This window comes from Sorex fumeus, unplaced genomic scaffold, assembly GCF_029834395.1.
Source record: "Sorex fumeus unplaced genomic scaffold, SorFum_2.1 ptg000054l, whole genome shotgun sequence".
Lineage (NCBI taxonomy): Eukaryota > Metazoa > Chordata > Mammalia > Eulipotyphla > Soricidae > Sorex > Sorex fumeus.
The window spans coordinates 14,144,981-14,168,266 of NW_026606111.1; positions in this window are offsets into that span (position 1 = coordinate 14,144,981).

Sequence of the window (23,286 nt, forward strand, 5' to 3'; positions counted from 1 at the left end):
ATTTTATTCTTTCATTTGCTGCCTGGGTGCAAAATAAAGGTAGTTTTATGTGCTTTTAGATTCATCATAGCCTAAAACCTTTGAAAGAATATTGCAAGAAAGATTAAAAGTGATTTTTGTAACATGCTAATATTCTATCCAAGTATTAACATGCCAATGTCTTTAATAAGAAAGAGCCAAGAATTTAAAAAGAATATAAAATTCAAGCACTGTGAATGGCACCTATTTACTAGCAAACAATGCATGAAGAGAAATGCTATTTCTTTCCCCACAAACTACACTCTTTTGAACTATAAACATCAGTCAATTAATGCACTTTTTTCCTGAATGTCTCTCACCTAGAGAGTTTGTAGCATTTTGCAAATGAGTAAGTTCCACTACTATCGAAGTGTTTTCCCTCTCAGTAATTCATATTGAATGCACTCCTAGTCATAAGGATTATATAAAGTAGTTAGCAAAAAAACAAAAGAGAGGTAATGTACTAAGTCAGAAATATAAATAGTACCAGGTTGGGTTACTGGCTTAACAAACTGTAATTTTGAGAGAAAGCCTCTCTGGAATTTGCTGTCTGCAAGGATCCTTCTAGCCATTTTTCTCTTTCATCTAAGATCAAACGTACTTGCAAATAAAATTACAATTATCTTAAAGTCCAGTGACATCAAAATATGCTAAAGATATTATATAAAATATTATCATAAATATTCCCAAGAAATTTCCTGTTTATTTAATGAGTGGAAAAACATGAACTGTTTTTAAAATAAGATGTGAAAAGAATATAAATCAGTGTTTGGAGCACAGAAAATCCTCAATTAAGTTTTTCCTTTAACTCTTCTTTGTAATTCTTCACAAACACACATCCTGTTTATTCAATTAATTCACATTCTATAGACTGAAGTATTTATTGCATGGAGAATTCATTGAACATGCAAACTCCATCCAACACCAGTGGTGTTCAATCAATATTGTACAGCATTTAAAAATAATTTGAATTGTGTATAACATTTACCTTAATTATAATAATCTAATGTTTTGCTATCAAAGCAAAAATTTTCAATTAGACACATACCTAGTCCCCATCTAATGATAACTATACAATATAGGAGAAAATTAGAGTATTCCTGATTTCTAACTGAAAAATTAAAGCATTCCTAATACAACTAGATAATTTGAGTATTTTTAAATAAGCATTAATAAATACTTGTGCATTTAATTTGCTTTGAAAATATTTTGGGGGGGAATTTTAAAATTTCTTCAATATTTGGTCACCTTCTGGAAGTGTTCTTACTGTAAAACTGGTTCCATATATTTTAAATTATCCTAAATCAGCAGTTCTATAACACAAATAAGTCTTTGATACCTCTGGCTCAGATACACAAGAAGTAATTTGATACACACAAATTCTCATTCTCTGATCTAAAATCTGTGTCTAAATATAATCTTCTCATGTAGTGTTGTAAGATATAAGATCTGTATCTTAGCTACCCTATTAAATGGAAACTAAATGCACTCAATTGATACAAGTTTCCATTTTTCTTTAGTCTGCCTAGAAGATTCTTTTAAAGTCCAGAATACGTTTATGACATATTTCCCTGCTGTAAGGCATTCTCTGTACTTAGCTATTTTGTGCATGAGTCTAAAACTGGTATAACACTGGTTAACTAATTTCTTAATTAGGATCAAGTTATTTATCACCTCTAGAACTTCTTTCTTGCTTTGAGTGGCTCATGGGTAATATTTGTTGAGCCTGGATGCATATCAGAATCTCTTGAGATTTAAAAATCTGGTTGCTCAAAGACTTCTTCCAAAAACAGGTCCTGTTTTAAAAAATAATAGAGGCAAACAGTTAAAAAGTCTCCATAGGTAATAATGCCTCCTCTAGAAGTTGCCAGTCTACACAAAACACAGCAAACAATTCTCAACCTGCAGAAATTATTAAAAAAAGAAAAGAATATGTATTCCATGAAAAATATTTCTTATCCTCTTTTTAGGTTCAAACTGCATGACTGCATCTTGAATGTGAAATATTGAATTATATGATTATTAGGATTCTTTGCATCTATAAAATCTAAACCTTCTGTTATCTTCTAATAAATCCTGTTAACTCAGAAAAATAACCCTTTTCTGAGTCTATATTCTTATTTGATAAATGCAAATGCTTAAAGTTGAGATGTAACAATGAGTTGTGTCACATGAATTTTCAATGACCACATCTTTAATATTGAATGTCAGTTCTGCCGCTGATCACTATATGCGAGTTATTAAATGTCTCTTAGTCTCAGATTTTGCAATGGGAATCACAGGTGTTACAGCCTTATGTCTTTTTTTGTGAGGACAAAATGAAGTGGTATTTAAGTGACCAGATAATATATTAAATAAATATAATTTACTATTGTAAAAAGCATTTGGAATGATATGAAAATTTGCACAATTTTAATAATAGCATTCTGAAAATTTTCAGTAAAAATACTATTGCAAATTTAAACATGCCAAAAAAAGTCTCTGAGTGAAAAGAAAAATATTGCATAGAAGTATAAACCCAAATCCTTGGTGATTACTAAGGATGCAAAGACTGGGGGAAACTGACAGTGGTAGTTCCTGGGAATTATTTGCCATATAAAGCACAAAACGTCATTTCCTAAAATATTTAGAATCCAGGGAAGCTTAACTTTCCTCCACTGTTATGAGCAATCAGCAAATTAACTGGTATAGTTCAAATCACAGGAAAAAGTAACAAAATTATTCTCAGATATCATTTCTTGAAAACAAAGAGGTCTAGAAATATTCAACTACTTGAAAATATTCAACTACTTGACTAAATCCACTTCTTCAGTTGATCCATGACTCTAGCTTATCCAGGGTTAATGATATAAATTAGAAAAGATAATCAAGTTACTATTTTCCCTAAGTTAAATTAATACTAATAGTAACTTTAAAATATTAGGATATGCACTTTTAAATATTAGCCTATAAATTCAGTAAATGAATATATTTCTTTAGTGATGCTAAAATTTTTTAAAAAATTCTTAGCCAGACTGTCATTAAAGTGACTGTAAGTATTAACTTTATAGCAGATTTTTAACATGAATAATCACATATATCTGCATGTACAATTTCTAAGTTATGCTATGGTAAGACAAATAAAAGCAGACAAGGCAAAATTTATTTTTAGTATGAAAAGATTATATTAAAAATATTATTATTATGCAGTTTCTAATCCTACCACTTTAAAGAATATTAGAAATGCTTGTTTTTTTTTCAGATAAATCATAAAAAACATGCTTATTCTGAAGAATTTTCCTAAGTTCTTTGGTAAATAAATTGTTCAACTAGCTATATAGGTAAAATGTTTTCAGTAAGAGCTAGCACAAAAGTTATTTCCCAAATAAAAAATAAATAAATAAAATCTATCTGAAAAATAAAGATTTCTATAGGAAGTAGTCCAACTGTAGTAACTACATAGGATTACACTCCATTTTGATTTATGAGGGTATAAGAGACAGAAAAGCAGCCTAAACTAAATTAATAACCTGGCAGTATCCAGTACTGAAGAAATATGTGCCCGAATTGCAACAACGAATCTTAAATCTCAGGTTAGTCTCAAGTAGATAACTTTAATCCCCTGGATGAAAGGATCCTGAGGATGACACTTTTGTCCAAGACAAGGTTGCTAGATTCAAGTGCTAACTCTCTTCGGTAGGATTTTGCCTCCAGAGATTGTAATGATATCAAGTCGTTTACATACTGGTTCTCTTCTTTGAGATCCCATGAGCTAATCCAAACTGTCTTGTTCGCTGTGTAAAACTGTGAGCAGTCCATTTTTTAGTTAACAGATGACTTATTCTGAGTATTGAATACATTCTTTTTAAACAACAATTCAAATGAAAGTACAAACATACTGTGACAGAAAATTTATTTAGAAATTAAAGAAAACAAATGTTTTCAGCTTGTAGATGACCTACATTCAAATAATTGAGATTTCTTGACTTGGAAGATTAATAGACTGGTGTGGCATTAAAATATTTAAAAAAGTTGTGCAGGTAATAAAATCTTTTGCCCTCAGAAATGTAATTCTTTAGAGTGTGGTGGTAACATTCCAAAAAATTATTTATTATCTGATTTTCCGGTCTTTTATTTTTTTCTGCATTTTAAGTTTTGCTATAGGTAGGAGTTATATTTAAATAACATAAAAAAACTTTTTCAGATAACAAGTCATGTAAAACACGTCAGTCAGTAAGCAGTAATGTTTGGCAGAGGCAATTCAATGAGCTAGTTAAATTATTTTAGTGAATTATTAAGATTTGTCAACAGTATTGAATAACATGGTTTCTTCAGAATTCAATCAAAATGTGTGTAACAAGTTTTTCAAGGATGAAATTGAAGAGTTAAATAAAATCAAAATGTTCCTTCAAATCCATAAAGCTTTAGAAAGGAGAAAAATGGCAAAGAGTAACAAAAAAGCTTTTGCATGCACACTGCATTATGTCACAAACACCTCTGGGGTGCAGGTTTCTCATCTGTCAACCTGGTGTTGTTGGACTTTACACTAGAATCACAGGACTAGCATAATTGTTCATGGGACTTTCTGTTTCAATTAGCCAGGCTCAGAGCATGCACTTCCATATCTTTTAGAATTGTCCTCCTTTTCTTCCTTCCATTCTGCCATGGCACTCTTCTGGGGAGCATAAGAGAAGGGAGGTAGCAGTTAAAGGTATATGTGGAAGGGGGAAATTCCCTTCGGAATTCTATAAATGCTTGCTAAAGAAGAAAGCCACTCTGGAATTCTGTAAAAAGCAGTGCAACCTCTACATGCGTGATACTTCCTCAAGAACACATACACAAACCCATTCATACCTCTATCCTTTTGTGTAATTAAAGTGTAACTGAACAAAATGATTTTGACTCAAGTAAAGAAGATCAAAACCATCTTGCTCAAACAGATTGTGCCAATTTTTTAATTTTTAGGGTCAGCAATATATGTGTGTATACATATATATAAATTATATATGTATATATATACACACAAATATACATATGTGTGTATACACATACCTATACATACATATATACTATTTGGGTGGTAATCGTATTTTTATTAATGTAATGTGAATTTTGGACTTATGTATTGTCATATTTAAGCTCACTCTTAAAAACTCTCTGAAACTTAAATGCCAAATGTACAGTTTTTAGGTTCATGTTATTTCTGATAAGAACTTAATTGCATTGTGCTAATAGTTGTTTAATGTTATTAACTTTCAGCATTGTACTATAGTAATACAGACATGTATGGTTGTTGTAAGCACACTAATCATCTGAAATTTTATAGAAAAATATCATACATTGTTCAGAAATCACTTTTCTACTTATTTTTTGTAGAGTATTTTTCCACACTTGAAAAAACATGATTATTTTATATCAAACATCAACCTTCCTTTAAACTTTTATTTTACTAGTCAGTCCATGTTTGAAATAAATGTTAGAAATTATATAAAGATATTAAGGTTGTGTATTAAACTAGGTGAAAAAGTGCATGCCATTGGTGAATCATGCAACTTTGGGGGTATTTATAGTGCCAAATAAAAATTAAGCTTTTTCTAAATGAATGTGCATGATTCATATACTTTCAAGAGTCCTTTTTAAATTTAGAAGAGTAAAAATGTTTTAATTAGTGCTAATGAGCCCAGAGACAATGCACTTTTGCTTATTTCTCTTTTTTCTAACCTCGCAGTATACTATGGTCTATTTTTGTCCCCAAATTTCCTATTGGAATTTATTATTGGTAATAAAGTTCAACGAATAAGGTAAACAATATAATTTACTCTATAGTATCTTACTATTACAAAGCATGTTGATGTTAAAGTATCATCTTGATCCATTCCATACTGAAAACATAACATTTTGGCAGCTCCTCCTACAAAAATGGAATGTCTATTTTCACACTGCCTAAATCTAAATCAACTACTGCCTGGGAGTAAGGGGGAAATAACACTTGAGACCAAGTTTGGACAAAAATTAATTAGATAATAATTGAGAAAACACAGACAGTGTGAACCCGCAATGTAATTAGTAGACGGGAACAAAAGTAAATCAGTGTGTTTGTTAGTGATCTGGGTAATTATGAAAAATATATATTATATATAGAAAACATAAAATATGGTTGCAGAAAGCAAGTATTTATCTACTAATAATTTGCAATCATTTATGGGAACAGAAATCACTCCATTCAGTAATGTTTTATTTATATTTATGTATGTATGTTCTTCTTAAAGAAAATACACCTGTACTTTTGAAAGGGCTTTAGTCTAAACAGAAAATATGTGTAGATAACAATCATGCCCCTGTAACATTAGTCTTTAAAATATAATAAGGCTAGATCATAGCATTAGTGTTTTAAAAAACACCAATAAATATTTGCAATATTGAAAAACAATTTTACTGCTATGCTATTAAAACCATGAAGATTTATTTATAAAATTGTTTATTTACAGATTTTTTGTTTCATTTAAGTTCCATTTTAATAGCTTCAGTACATTTAATATAATGGTTAGAAAAGCCGTCTCTAGCTACCATTCCAAGTGTAAAGCATGCGACTGAGTCTTTCTGCATCCAGGAGGAAATTATGAATCCAGACAATGAATAGCCAACCAGTCCTAGCAACACAGAGATCAACTTCATCAACAAAAATGTTGTTTATGAATAACATACAACAAGAAACATTCTCTTAGTTTGATCTTAGTTTGCTACCACATTGTCTCATTCAATTCATTCAATATGTAAATAGCATAACTTGTTTGGGCAGCTAAGAGAATATTTTAATAAGCCATGAAAGGCAAACTGCCATTGGAAATTTTTACATTCATTTATTTGGAGAACTAGAGTTTTCCAAAAAGTAAACTAGAGATGCCATTTGAAATGTCTTTTTCTTAAAAATATTATCACAATATAAATTCCTGCCCATTAATGTCTTTCTGGGCTTATAAATATACAGTGTGATTACTGTACAGTGTGGTATCTGTAATTTTGTTAAACAATAGTGACATACACTATCTGTTAATATTCCAAGGCAGAAATAAATGTATAAATGTTTGAGCCTATATGTATAAGAAGAAATAATTTTCTTCAACCATATTTTCTGTAGTCAGTATAATTATTTCACTGATTTGCCACTGGAATTATTCCTTGGATGTATGAATAATTATGTGCTATTCAAGTCTAATGAATTTCTGTACTGTGAATATTTAAAATAAAATAATTCAATTTAAAGTGCAATACTGCCTGTTATTTATAATGTTTACACTCAAAATAATTAGCTTAAGAAAACTCATTTTTGTACAAATCTATATTTTTATATCTGCAGAGTTAAATTTTTTTAACTAAATAAGAATATATTATAGATTTTACTTTCTTTACAAACATTAAGTTCCAAAATGATTCACTATACATATGTAAACAGCTTTAGGGTAATTTGTTTCTTTAATCTTGCTTAAATGAAAAATATCCTATTTTTCATTTTCATTTTTGACAGTCTCCAATATAGTGTTTGGGATACTGACAGTCATTCTGACTAATACAGCTCCATGCTCAGATACAGAGATGCAGCACTGCTAAGGCCCAACAATGCTGAAGGCAACCAGGGCTACGCGTGGCATTGCAAAGGAAGCAATGCGATTATGAGAAAAGTTCAAGACCCTTTACTGATGAGTTATTTTCTCAGCTCACTCTTGCACTGTTTTAATGAAACATGGGCAAAGATTATATCAATTAATTATTTGGACTTTTAGAAAAGGGAAGGGAAACTTTGAGGAGATAGGAAAACCTATCTAAGTCTCTATATTCTACCTTGTTAGTTTGGAAGTTAATATATTTCAGGGGGATTTCAAATCTTAATCTCTCTCTCTCTCTCTCTCTCTCTCTCTCTCTCTCTCTCTCCTTTTTTTAAACTTTTGGGTCCCAGCCAGCAAGCCACAGGGGTTACTCCTGCTCATGCACTCAGGAATCACTCCTGGCGGTACTCGGGGGATATATAAGATGCTGGGAATCAAACACGGGTCAGCTTTGTGCAATGCAAACACTCTACCCGCTGTGCTATCGCTCCAGCCCCTAATTTTTATACTTAATGAAACCATATTTATCAATGAAACTTAACAAAAATCATATTGTGTGGCAAGGGAGTTAGAATGCGGGTAAGGGTAAGGTGCCTGCCTTGCACACTGCCAACCTTGGTTCAATCCCCAGCACCAAATATATATGAATCATCCCATGAGCACTGTCAGAAGTACCAGACAGAAAAGTCAGTTATTATGATGAGTTTTATAGTGCTTTGTCACATTTACCCTACTGATGGCTTCACATCCAGAGCCCAGACAATTTTTCTACCCAGTTCTCAGGATCTTTAATATTGACACCAAGGTCTATATCCACTATAATACAAAATAGATTCCATATTTGAAGTATACCTTTAAACTCAATTTTTAGGAAAAAAAAGAACTAGTAGATTTTGGTGGCACATTTTTAAAGAAAGGAAGCCAAAGCATTGAGGTGTTGGAAAAGAGATCAGAAATGATGAACTTGCCAATCTAACTAACATAGGCTATGTTGGTTGGTTTAAACTGATGTAGACAGTAGTGTAAGATGAACTCATTGAAAATTTAGACACAGATGTACATCATCAAAGCTATAAAGAATATTTTTGTAAAATTTTAAATCATTCAAAACTTAACATCTCACCATTCTCATAGATAATTTCATCATCTTAAATGAATACTGTTTTCCTTTAGCTGAATACAAGAAAGGAAGTATAATATGGTGGTTTTTAATGCCAGAATTCTGAAGTAGGAGTGTTCACATTTGACTCAGCTCTAACGAATAAATGTTTGTCTCTGAGAATATTATTTTACCTCTTTCTCTCAGTTTCTTCACATCGCAGGATAAAGTATTAACTCTTTACTTACAAGGATTTTGTGATTAAATTAGTTGATAAACACAAGTTATTCACAACAACCTCTAGCCATGAGTACAACTTTCAGTTATTTTATTTGCTTTAAGTCTTTTGTTGCAAACAAACCTTCACATATCTGGTAGTAGCTATTATTTTGAAATCACAATCATTGAAGTCTTGAAATGTTTCCTGGACATTGAACTGGCTTGGGGAAATTTTTAATTGTTTTCTAGATGGCTATTCCATTTTGCCTTATGTTTTGTTCACCCTGGATCTGATCCTTTAAAAAAAAAAGGGCCTTTAAGGGGCCAGAGAGATAGTGCAGTGGGTAAGCATTTGTCTTGTACACAGCTGACTTGGATTCAATCCCCAATACGACATATGATACACACATACCAACAAGAGTGGTCCCTGAGTACAGAACCAGCAATAAGCCCTAAGCATAGCTGGGTGTGGCCCAAAAATTTTTAAAGGGTCTTTTAAAATTATTTTGTACTTTAAATAATAAAAATGTGGTCATGAGGTAGCAGGAAAAAAAAGTTGATTTCCAAAAGGAACCAGAGAGATGTATTTCCTAAAATAGTTTTTAACAAAGAGAGTTGATTATTCTTTTTTTGTTGTTGTTTTGTTTTTGATTTTTGGGTCACACCCGGCGATGCACAGGAGTTACTCCTGGCTCTGCACTCTCTGCACTCAGGAATTACTTCCGGCAGTGCTCAGGGGACTGTATGGGACACTGGAATCGAACCTGGGTCGGCCACATGCAAGGTAAACATCCTACCCGCTGTGCTATCGCTCCAGCCCCCAGAGAGTTGATTATTCTTAAAGATTCATTATGTCTCCGGAATTTTCAAATTCTGCCATAATATTAAATATTAAGGCCAAAAAGATAGTCAGACCTAAACTCAGGATTTTCATTATGTAGATAATAATTTCTGTAAGTGCATTATTTGAAATGACCAAGAAAATTAAAAGATCATCTTATCTTGGGATATGTGTGCTGAGAGAAGAATATTCTGAATTCAGTATAAAGCATATTAACAATGATGAATTCTATTAAGCAACATTCTTCATTGTTCTTTTCCCGGGCTCTAATCATCTACAGTCACCATTCAAATGTGGTGATTATACTGAGATAAGAAAAACCTGGGAGAATTTGAGCACTAGAAATAACTCTACCAGGGCTGGAGCGATAGCACAGCGGGTAGGATGTTTGCCTTGCACACGGCCAAGCTGGGTTCAAACCCTGGCATTCCATATGGTCCTCCAAGCATTGCCAGGAGTAATTCCTGAGTGCAAAGCCAGGAGAAACCCCTGAGCATTGCTGGGTGTGACCCAAAAAAGCAATAGGCAAATAAATAAATAAATAAATAAATAAAGTTTGTTTAAAAAAAAAAGAGAAATATCTCTACCAGCTCTACCAAGTGAAGTAAGACAGGTACTAGATTGGTAGACCCAAGTTTTATATTATCAAAGATTATATTCTAGTAAATGAAGCTTTATGTTATTTCCAAGGGTTAGAACAACAGATGACAAAAAATAATTAAGGGGCAGGCAAGTGATAGGAGGATGACTAGAATTCTCTCACCTGTTAGAAGCTTTATGAAAAAAAAATTGGATTCAACCACATAAATTCAACAAAATTTGTGTGGCCATAACAGCAGGGACTTATGAGGAGAATGGACTGAAAGAAGATCTCAGAATTTCAATGATAAGAATGAAGACCATAAAGAAACTACCTTGTTTTTAGGACAACATAAATTTGAACAACTCTCTGAGTTTATGATGATGGTCCAGAATCTCCTATATTAAAAATATAAGACAGGGAACTCTGAAATCCTGAATACCTCTTAGTTGGTACCATTCAATAGTTGACATTTGGCTATAATAAAACTATAGTTTATAAATTTACCTTATAAGTTATAAATATATTTTCGCTTTGAGAACTAGATTTTAATCAGATACTTCTCAGAATAATATAAAGTTCTGGTTGCCACCACCACTAACCTTACCACAAAGAGCCACCAAGAGATAGTTTTCCCTGTGCCAAGTCCAGGAAAGTCCCAGAGCTAGCTCCTGGCAATTGGTCCCTGCAAGGAACTTCTGACAGGCCCCTCCACCTTCAACAATACCTACCCAGACTGAAGAGAAAACTGGAGTGAGGCCCCCGCCTTGTCTAAATTTCTAAGCAATGATAAGTTGTGGGTAAGAGCACTTCTACAGAAAGGAGAATCTAGGCCATATGTTAACCATTGGCTTTTTCAATCTGACCCTTACCCTTCCTGATGAGGAGGGAAATTAATTGGTGCAAGAGACAAATCCTGGAGCAGTGAATAGCCAGAGTCCCACACCCCAAAGAAGCACCAAGAACAATGGAAAATAGCAGAGGAATTTGGCTGCATCAACTGATGGTGAGAAAAGTCCAGGAAAATCCTCTTTTAAAAGTGTCTAAAGAAAACATTTGGACAAGTCTAGAGATGTTTAATGATCTGAAAGAAGCAATTGAACACAAATTTAATTAACTTGAAAAGAGAGTGATGGAAAAAGATCAGAGAACTGATTCAAGAAAATAACAGAGCTAAAACAATTCTCAGCAGAAGAATGGATGAAGCTGAAAATTAGTGGTGTATGTGATACACAACTCAAAGGTATGGTATACACTTCATCAATAAAGAAGAGGTCATAAAAATAATAAGAAAAATAAATAGAATAAAAGAGACATTGCTGACAATGAGGAACAACCTCAGAATATAAGCATCCCAGGAATGAAAAGAGGAAAGGGGGGAAAATAGGGTTAAAAAAATGTCATGTGAAAATTTCCCCTATATGATAAGGAGATAAAGGCACACTGAGCCAGGAAACCCAGAGAGCCAAAGTGTATTCAAACAAATCAATACCAAGAACCAATATGATCAAGTTAGAAAAATCCAAAGAGAGACACAGATTCCTTAAAGCAGTATGAGTGAAAAGGAAGCACCCATACGAGTGGGGAAAATAAGATTTCTCTAATAGAACTATAAGCAGAAGAGAATGGAGTGATTGGTATAATGAATTGATTTGTTTGTTTCTTTGTTTGGGGGCCATACCCAGTGGTGATCAGGTGTTTACTCCTGGCTCTGCACTGAAAAATCACTCTGAGCAGACGCAGTGGATCCTCAGGAATGACGGATTAAACTCATGTTGGAAACAGGTGAGACAAATGCCTTGCCTCTTATAGTGAACTATATTAAAAAAATAAATTTAAAAGAACTCTGTTTAGGGGCCGGAGCAATAGTACAGCAGGTAGGGCATTTGCCTTGCCCTACCTGCATGGCCAACCCAGGTTCCATCCTCAGAATCCCATATGGTCCCCCAGCACTGCCAGGAGTAGTTTCTGAGTGCAGAGCCAGGAGCAACCTCTGAGCATAGCTGGGTGGGACCCAAAAAGAAAAAAAAACAACTCTGTTTAAAACAGAGTCCAAGGATAGAGAGGTAGTATAGGTTTAAGGTGGTTGCCTTGCATGTGGTCAAACCCAGCACCATATGCTGGCCCCCCAAACACCATTAGGAATGATCATTAAGCACAGAGCCAGATATAATTCTGAGCATCACCAAGTATTGTCCCAAAGTAAAATGTCAGTACATAGGAATCAATGTTTCAATGAAGGTAAAGTATAACATGGAAACCTGTAATTCATTTTTGAAAGGAATAAAAATCCCACAAGGAAATAGAAAATATTCCAAGTTAATGGACTAAAGGAATTCATATTGCCAAAATGACCATTCTACCCAAAGCATTATATAAATGCTATGCAATACCCATCAAAATACCAAAATTTTTTGAAGCACTAAATTTTAGAATCTACTAAAATTTACATGAAATCAAAATGATACAAGTAGCCAAATCAATTCTGAAGGAAAAAAAGTAGATGACAGTTATCATATTCCCTGATTTTAATGTGAACTATGATGCTATAGAAATCAAAAGAGTATGGTTCTGAAACAAGGGCAGACTGTCAGTTCAATGGAACAAAATTGAGTGCCAAGAGATAAATCTTCATATAAGTGAAACTAATCTTTAAGAAAGTTACTGGGTGCATTAAGTGAAGCAAGGAAAGCTTATTAAACAAACTATTGACCCATACCACATATCAAACACAGAAGTTAATTCAATGTGTATTTATAAAAACCCTTAAGACCAGACAAGAATCTATATAATAAAATAATTAAAACATAGGAAGAATTTTCCAAGATATAGACTCAGTTACATTCAACTTTTGAAGCCCTCAGCAAAGACAATAATAACAAAAATTAACAAGAAGACTACATTAAACCACAAAGCTTTTTTTGCATGGCAAAAAATAAAACACATAGTATTAAATTAAGAGAAACCCTACTTTAAGGGAAAAGTTACTTGCACATTATATATCAATGAAAGGACAAATCATCAGATGTAAAAATTAAAAAGTTCAACAATATAAAAACTAATAGCTCCATTAAAATGACAGAGGAGAAGATCAGAGAATTTCTGAAAGAGAACATTCAGTTATCAGGGATGTAAAAAATATTTATTGTCACTCAATTTTCAGGAAACACAAATAAATTTGAAACCACCTGGAATAATTTCTGAGTGCAGAACAAGGAATAACCCCTGAGTATCATCAATACAAACAAAAAACTGAGAAAGAAAGAAAGAAAGAAAGAAAGAAAGAAAGAAAGAAAGAAAGAAGAGAGAGAGAAAGAAAGGAAAGAAAGAAAGAAAGAAAGAAAGAAAGAAAGAAAGAAAGAAAGAAAGAAAGAAAGAAAGAAAGAAAGGGAACTAGAGAGATAGTTCAGAAATTAAGGCATATGCCTTGAATGCAGCAGAACCTGGTTCTCTCCCCAGCACCACATAGTCAGTTCCCTAATATCACAGGTGTAGTAATGAAACATCCCAACCCCCAACACTGCCAGTGTGGCTTAGGTAATCCCCATCACCATATTACCTGAACAACAGCACATCCTAAGGTCCTCAGGTTGATTTAAGAATCACCAGATTGGATCCTCCCTACCCCCACCACATATATATATGGATATATTGTATATATGATATTTATATATATATTCACATATACATATAAACTTTGTGACCTTGGACTCTGAGCTCAACGGACTGGGGATGCTTCCCCCAGTCTCCAGCAACCTAGGGGTCACACCTGTAAGACACTTCCTGCCGGTGCCAGATAATCTATTCATCGACCACCCTCCAGCACTCACGGCTGCTTCTCCTGGAAGGGTGTGTAAAATGAAACCCCCATAATTATGCCACCGGACTCTGTGCCAGACTGTTTTCACTTGGGGCACCCCAAAGTGGGGCAAGTGAGAGCCCTCCCTGCCCCAAGGGACCCAGCCCCAGCAGCCGACCTACACTACCCAATCGCCCCCATGCTCCAGGGCGCTTTCCACATGCTCAGGCTGAGCCTCACATATGAGTGAACATATTCCTAAACACATTATAAGACACTCCCTATCCATTTTTCATAATTACCACACCATATTTGATGGGATTCAGACAGTAGGCAACAAATCATAGAGGGAAATATATATATGCCTCTCTGGGAGCCCAGCAAGCTACCTACAGTATCCCACCTGCATGGCAGAGCGTGGCAAGCTACCCATGGCATGTTCAATATACCAAAAACAATAACAAGAACAGGTCTCATTCCCCTGACCATGAAAGAGTCTCCAGTACAACAGCACTGGGAAAGATGTGTAATGAGAGGCTGCTAAAATCAGGGCTAGGATGAATGGAGATATTACTGGCGCCCACTCGAATATATCGATTAACACTGGATGACAGTGATACAGTAATATTACCTCATTTTCAAAAAAAATTAATGCAAAGAAAATGTCAATGAGCAGGTATCTATATGCAAATACGGCCTATCAAGAATTAATATGTTAAACATATAAGAACGTAATACAGATATAAGTTAGCTAGATTATTTGTTGATTGATTTATAATAAATTAAAATGGAAGCTTCGCGAGTATTTCCTGAATTACTATCTGGAAGACAATTACATGTAATTAGCTGCAATATACTGCAGTTGACACTGAAGAGAAATCTATGACTGCTGAAATCAGTGAAATATTTCAGAAAATATCTTATGTTGAAAATAAACTATTTGAAACAAAATTCATCTTCTAAAATGACAAAAAAAAATGGATACTAAGAAATAAACAGCAGAAAATACAAAGCCAGAGATTTCAATGTATTAATTGGGCAATTTTGCCTAAGGCAATATCAAATCATAAATTGGTCACCACCAAAACTAAATTATTTTTTTCTATTTTGTACACTTTGAATAATGTCACAACCTTGAGCAACACAAACCAGCCTCTAGAACTCTAGAACTCAAGTTTGTTATCCTGTTAAAATCATTATTTAGTCTGGGATCTAAAGAGACCCAACCAAGTTTTTTAGAGAAAAGAAAAAAAAAACCCTACCTCATGTAATTGTAGCCAGATTGCTGGGTTAAAGAGCAAATTTAAATCCAAATCCCAGTGTTATGTCAAGCACACTAATAGTGAACACAAAGTGCCTACAACAGCAGTGCAAAGCTTAAAGGAAGGTAAATTAGCCTGAATTGTCAGCAGTTATTTATATTAATACTTTTCTTGATCAAATTTACATTATGCACACACAGAAATAAATTAGGAAACTAAACGAAAGACAAAAAAAAGAACCAAGAAAACAAAAGTCAGCAAAAACATACTCAAATGACTTCATTAAAACCGTGAGGACTGTTGCTAGTCTGAAGTGACAAAAGCAGCCATCATCTGAGAAAAGACAAGGAAAAGGGGAAGGAGAAAGAAGGAGAGAAAAGAGGCAGAGGTTAGGGGAAGAGATGAGAAATTTCCAAAACCTGCAGAGGGTCCTATATCAGTATTTGTCTGAATGTTGATCAAATAAAACAATGCATGTGAAAGAAATTACCTGAGAATACAGAACAAACAATTCAACATAATAGAGAAAACATCCTTGGAAACAAACAAACAAAAAAGGCTGGAATTAGTTTGTGTTCTTCCCAAAGAGAAGAGAAAAACATTGAAGGTCATATAGGATTTTAAGTAGCATTTTCAGAATGTAGTTGCCTCCCAGGCAAAATACTTTTTAAACTGAAAGCTGGTTTGATTTTACCAAAACAAGGCTTGACACAACCTATTTTAAGAAACTTAGTGTTCAAAACAAAGCCTAAGATTACTTGAAAATTAACAAAACAATATCTATTGTCCTACAGGATAAAGTATGCAATGTAGGGCATCATTAAGGAAAGTTAAATTCAAATTGAGCATTGTAAATAAAACAGTAAAGAGAAGCATAAGAATAAAAGAGATTGAAAATAGAAAAGTTATAGTCAGTGAAATAAGAAACTGGTTCTCACAGATGATTGATGATATTAAAAAATCTTTTCTAGATTAGTTATGGGAACCAAAAATGGAAGATATAAATTACCAACACCAAAAATGAGAAAACTTGTGCCGAAGCAATAGTATAGCAGGTAAGGAGTTTGCATAGCAGACTAGGGTATGATCCCATGCATCCCATGTGGTCTTCGAGCACTGCTAGAATTCCTGAGGGCAAAGCCAGGAGTGCTCCCTAGGCATTGCTAGCTGGCCCAATGACAAAGCAAAACAAAAAGAAATGGGAAAAGAATCATGACCCAAGATTTTATCAGCTCCAAAAGGGTAAAAAAGAATTATTATTATAACAACCTTTTTCCAATAACTGAGCACATTTGTGAAAAGCACAAAATACCAAATTTCATTCAAATGGAAGGAAATAAGCTAAATAACTTAATATCTATTTTCAAAAAATTGAATTTGTACTTAAAACCTTTTTACAAAGCAGTGTCCAGATCAAAATGAATTATGGGCTAATTCTTCTCAATATTCCGGGAAGAAATAATTCTACATATAATCTTCTGATACTGAAAATTATCTCTTCTTTTCATGATTTCTGTAATGTTTCACAGGTGTATGCATATCGAAACTAAGATAATTTTATATTTTAACCATATACAGTTTTGCAATAACCTTAGTAATCTAAGAAGGCTTGAAAGTTTATGTGCCCATAAATAGAATCAACATGTAATCAATGTTACAAAATTAAAAAAAGGAATTTATTAAAGAGATTTTTCCGAGAACCAAGTTCCTAAGAATAGTTAACAGATTCTGAGTGACTGACTACACAGATTTGGTCTTGGTTTGGGTTTTTTATTTTTATTTTTTGTTTGTTTTGGAACACATACCACAATACTCCTGTCTCTGTGCTCCTGTCTCTGTGCACAAGGATCACTCTTATTGGACTCTGGGAGCCATATGGGGTGCCAGGGATCAGACCCTGGTCAGCCTCTTGAAAGTCAAGCACTTTTCTTTGGCCCTGTGGGTCTTGGGTTGTATAGGTATATTACATGTACAGGAGGTACACATAATCTTTCTTCAGTAAAGAAGATATCTAATGAATTTTGAACTTTTTCAAAAAACTAAAACAATTGATTTAAAACATTTTTAGTTTTAAAAATGAGAAACATCAATTCATAACTTTAAAGGACTTCCCTGATTTTACAAATGTAGTCAGAGCAGCTCTGTGTGATAGGAATAAAGGTGATAGAAACAAAAGTGATTTGAATCTCTTGTCCTAAAAGATATCAGAGATGTGAGGGTGTAGTCATTAATTCATGCTTCTCCCTCCAGAATTTTGTAAACATGAGAGGGACAGATTTAAATTGCCAACTTTTCAAATGTTTTGTTTATCATTTACTATAGAATTTCACAGCTAACAAAACATTTTCTCTGCTGACTTAAGCATCCAAGGTCAAGCCTTTCAGGGCAGATGAAACATTTCCAACAAAGAAAAATTTACAATTCTCCTTTGTTCCTTATTTTTTGGATTCATGGCAGGCAGCAGAAATTATGCAAAGCACTATGGTAATATACATTACATATAACTACTTTCATAAATATGTTAACATTTATTCAACAAATTTTATTTTTGTCATATATTCAAAGAAAATAATCTTTCAGTGGAGTAAGAGCTACATGGACCAAGATGGCTCATCATTATGTATTACAGATAAAACTGGCAATTCAAACACTTCAGTCTAGAAGTGGTTTTAAAAGTCATATTCCTGGGGCTAGAGCAATAGCACAGCAATAGCACATTTGCCTTGCACGTGGCCAACCTGGGTTCCAATCCCATCATCCCATATGGTCTCCTGAGCACCACCAGGAGTAATTCCTGAGTGCAGAGCCAGGAGTAACCCCTGAGCATAGCCAGGTGTGACCCAAAAAGCAAATAAAATAAAATAAAATAAAAGTCATATTCCTGATTCATTATGAAACAAACTTCTTGTGAATTTTTAAAAAATAGTGACTAAACAAGTAAAAACACAGATGTCATTATTATGGATACGTTATAATTATAGCTATTTTAAAATATATAAACATATATTTAAATATCTAAACGTATTAATGAGAGACAACAAAGTCTGGATGTAATAGCCAAAATAAAGCAGTTTTTATAAGGGAAATAATGGTATTTAAATTGCTACCATTATGATTGATTTAATAGAAAGAGAAAGGTACCCCGCTTCATCTACATGCTTTATACAATATAATTCCTCCTTTAAAACACTTAATCCATTGAAACATTTTATTAGTAATGACTAATTTGTACTAATTTATATTTATTCTTTTTTTCCCTCCTAATTTCATCAGAGAGTTCAGTAAAGACTATACCAGTAGAACAGTGTGAATCCCTAAGTAGAACATAATCTCATTTACGTGACATTTATCAGCTGAGCTAAGTGCCCATGAATATGAAAGCAACAGAGACTGAGGTAGTTTTTTGTTATGAAGGTTACATTCTGCATTGTGCACAACATTGCTGAAGATTGCTTTAAAAATAACAAAGCACTAACAATAAAATTATTTTCACAGTTAAATACCCACATAACTTTGCAACCAGTATCTTGGTTAACTGATAACTTCTGGAGCAGTAGGTCCTCATGTGTATTTCCTTCCATTAGAATCTTATTTGATTAAAAATAGATGTGTCTCAGGATGCCACTTTTCAAATTTCATTCTCAATTCTTTTGTCCTAATCCACGGTTCTCTCAACCAGAGGAAATGCCTTTAAAGTTTCTTCTCATTTTCACACATCTCTGTCAACAAATAACTTAGATTTGGAGAAAAATTAGTGCTCTGGAAATTGCTATCTCTATATACTGCAGAAATTTTCTCGGTGGTAATGTAAATATTTCTTTCTACATACTAAAATCATGTTTGGATACCACCAAAAAATTAATAATAACCCAAGAACACTTCTATTGTCCATTTTTGATATTGGCTTACTTTACATGTTTGCCAGCCACCTGTAACAAAACTGCATTTAAAAAACAGACATCTCACATTTCCAAATTTTCTGATTTTTCGATTAGTTATTAACATATTATTACATATATCTTATCTTAACATATTATAACATATATCTTATCTTAACATAAGATAAGAACAAGTTATTATCCTAACATGCTCCAGTACATTGCCTAAATTCATAAATCCTTGTGTATGTTTCCTGTTCCTCTGTAAAATCAGGAATGTTTAGCACTTGCCTACTAGGATAGCTATGAGAATTAAAATGAGAATGTGTTTGTATTATTAGCACAATAATAATATAATTATTCATCATTTTCCCTAACTCAAATGACAAAAGTCAATTTCTGATTAAAGCAAATCTCTCAGAGCTAAGTGTTTTAAAGATTATATTGGTTACAGGTTGTTTTCACTTTACGTTATGTATTTAAGTTTTGATATCATCATCAGTGATTGGCCTTTGTTAAAAGTATAAATGGCTATTTACAACCTTCAGAGGAAGTTGATTTTTGTGAGGCACAAAGTTGTCACTTGTAACACTTGTCATCCCGTTGTCCATCGATTTGCTCAACTGGGCACCAGTAATGTCTCCATTCGTCCCTGTCATATTCTAGTGTAAGCCAATGGCATCTGCTCGCTTCAGGAACATGAAGAGCATCAAACCGTTCATTCAAGGTCTTGACAAAGAGGCACAAAGTTAAACTCACAAAATATTAAAATGAGCTGAGAACATGTGAAGAAAACCTTTGAAAGCAGACAATTTTAATTTGTGATCAAGAATAAAATCTCTTTTACAAATGGAATCTTAGGAGAATCCTCACATATTTGCAGAAAACTTTATTGCCAAATATATTTTACAAAGCAACTCCCTGGGTCTTGTGAGCTGGGTAGGGTGCTTCTTATTGTACTCAGCCAGCCCTGGTTAGATCCCTGGCACCACATATGGTCCCTCATGGTCCCTCAAAACCTATCAGAAGCAACCTCTGAGTATATAGCCAGGTGAAGCCCTAAGCATTGCCACGTGTGATTCAAAAGCAAATACCAACAAACAAACAAAAAAGCAATCTCCTTTAAAAGTTCTCATGGGGAGAGTGTGGTATTCATAACAAACAATACAAAATAAATTATTTCAGTTCTGCTTTAGGACAGGAATTGGGGTTCAGGATGGAAACATACAAAATATGGTAGTGGGAAGACGTAATAGTGGTGGGATTGGTCTTCGAATATTAAATGTAATCAAGATGAGCTGGCAGTGATGGGGCAACTGCAGCCTCATGGGAAGGGGGGTGAAACCGGCTCATCCTTCACGCCCGACTGAGGCCATGAGTTGCCCCCCACGAGCGGCTCTCCGGCACGACCAAGGCTCCAGAGGCACAAGGACCTAATCCAGAGCCCCGCAGCTGGCGGCAGAAATGTAAATGGACTATGCATTAAACTAAGGCACCATGCTCTCCCACCCCCAGGAGGGAAAGGGCATCTGTCTTTTCCGCTCCTCCCCCACCCCCGGGCACCATGGTGGCCTCTGCCTCAGAGCTTATTGGAAAGTCAGGTATGAGCTGGCAGTGATGGGGCAACTGCAGCCTCATGGGAAGGGGAGTGAAACCGGCCCGTCCTGACCGAGGCCACAAGCGGCTCTCCGGCATGGCCATGGTACCAGATGCACAGAAACCAATCTCATAATTATCCGGCTCTTGGCAGAAATCCCTCCAGACTTAATTAGTAAATTAGAAATTAAAAATCATATGGTTTTCGATATCGACCATATCGACATCATATGGTTTTCATAACCAGCAATAGAAAACAAATTATTTCACAATGCCTTTTCAGCAGTTCTGATTGTTGGGGGGGAATTCCAAGCAATAATGATGCATCTTTTGTCGAAATAATGAATGTAATCAAAGTAGAGAGAGAGTTAAGTAGAAATCATCTGCCTCACAGGCATCGAGAGAGGTGGGAGGGGGGTATATTATTTTCTTGGTGGTGAAAAATAATTACATGAAAGAAAGGGTGTTTGATCATTATGACCAAGACTTACACTTGAAAGCTTTGTAACTTTTCTCATGGTGATTCAGTAAATAAATTTAAAAATAAATAAATAAGTGTAATCAAATATTGTGAACCACTTTATAAAAATAAAATTAAATTTAAATTATTAAAAAAGTTCTCATGAGGTTGAGTTCGGGAAACAGTTGAATGGTCAGGGCTCACAGCTTGCATTTGCAGAAAACAGAGTTTGATCCCTGTACTGCACAGCACCAACCACCACCCATTACAGGTCTGATGACCCCAACACTGGAGTATTCAATTGCCTGGATCAAGCACTGGACTATCAGACCTGACTGACAGAGTATTACATGGAGCCACCCATGAATCCCTGAGCACTGCTTAGAAGGACACCCCCCTCCAAAATGTATCATGGGTAAGCAGTAAAGAAACAAACCAATAAATAAAATTTAATTCCTTTGGGCTGGAGATATAGTACAGTAGGTAAGGTACTTGCTTTGCTTGAGGCCAACATGAGTTCAATCCCTGGCATCTCATATGACCCAGAGAACACCACTAGGAATCATTTCTGAGTGCAGTTAGGAGTAATTCTTGAGCATTGCTTGGCATGGCCTGAATACAAACAAATTAACATTTAACTAGAAAAAGATGCTATGTAATTAATAAGACCAAATAGCACAGCGGGTAGGGCGTCTGCCTTGCACGCAGCCAACATGGCCGACCCGAGTTCGATTCCTCCGCCCCTCTCGGAGAGCCCGGCAAGCTACTGAGAGTATTGGATATGCCAGACACAGTAACAACAAAGTCTCCAATGGAGACGTTACTGGGCCCGCTCGAGCAATTACTTATCTTACAATTTAATTTGAGTTCAAGTGACTTTGAATTTAAGAGATGCAAGTGAATTTCTCAAAGTTGCATAATCCATGTTTGCCATAATCATGGTTTATCTCTTAATTTCTAGAGTTATGCTCTCCATCTTCCTTATCACAGCTTTTTACCATAAAAAAACAGAGAAGGCACTAAAGGATTCTTCAATAACTATATGCACCGTGGTCTTATCCAAATGATTTCTGTAAGGGAACAGCACAAAATCTGTTTCAAAAGTAGGGACCAAGGAGATAGTACAGGGGTTGTGTTAGATGCCTTACATGGGGCCAACCCTAGTTTGATAGTCCAGCATTGAAAAGTGTGACCATGGTGACCTCCAAGCACTGTATATAGTTCTGAAGCACTGCTAAATGCGGCCCTGATGATTGCTGGTATCACAGGGCCTGAGCAGCACTGCACACGCAGACCTAGTGTTCAACTGTAATACCTGGTTAGTCAGATTCACTGGGAATGAACTCCAGGCACCCTAAGCACTGCTTGGGAGGCTACTTCCCTTTCCCCACAAAAAAACGGAAGAAAAGAGATATTTAAAAAGGAGTTTTTTGTTCTTTTTCATTGGTTTGGAAATCAGTCCAGGGCAACAGTAGTGAGTGACAAGTAAAAATACCTCAGTACATGCTGACTGACTTTAATCTTTTTTTTGTTTTGATGGTCAAAAGGCCTTTTTAATGCAAGCTGTTAAGATAATATTTCAAAATAATTTTTTAATTGAATCACAGTGATAAACACATTTACAAAGTTGTTCACGATTAGATTTTAGTCATATAATGTTACACACCTGTCCCTTCACCAGAGTCCTTTTCCTACCACCAGTGGTCCCGTTTCACTCCCATCCTCCATCCCCCATCCTACCTGCCACTGTGGCAGTCATTTTTCCTCTCTCTCTCTCTCTCTCTCTCTCTCTCTCTCTCTCTCTCTCTTTCTCACTCTATCTCTCTCTCCCTCTCTTTCTCTCTCTCTTTCCATTTGCCTACTTTCAAAACTCAATTCCTGTTTAAAATGATAATTTCCAACTATAATTTTCACACTGATCCATTTTCTATCCTACCTGCCCTTCACCACC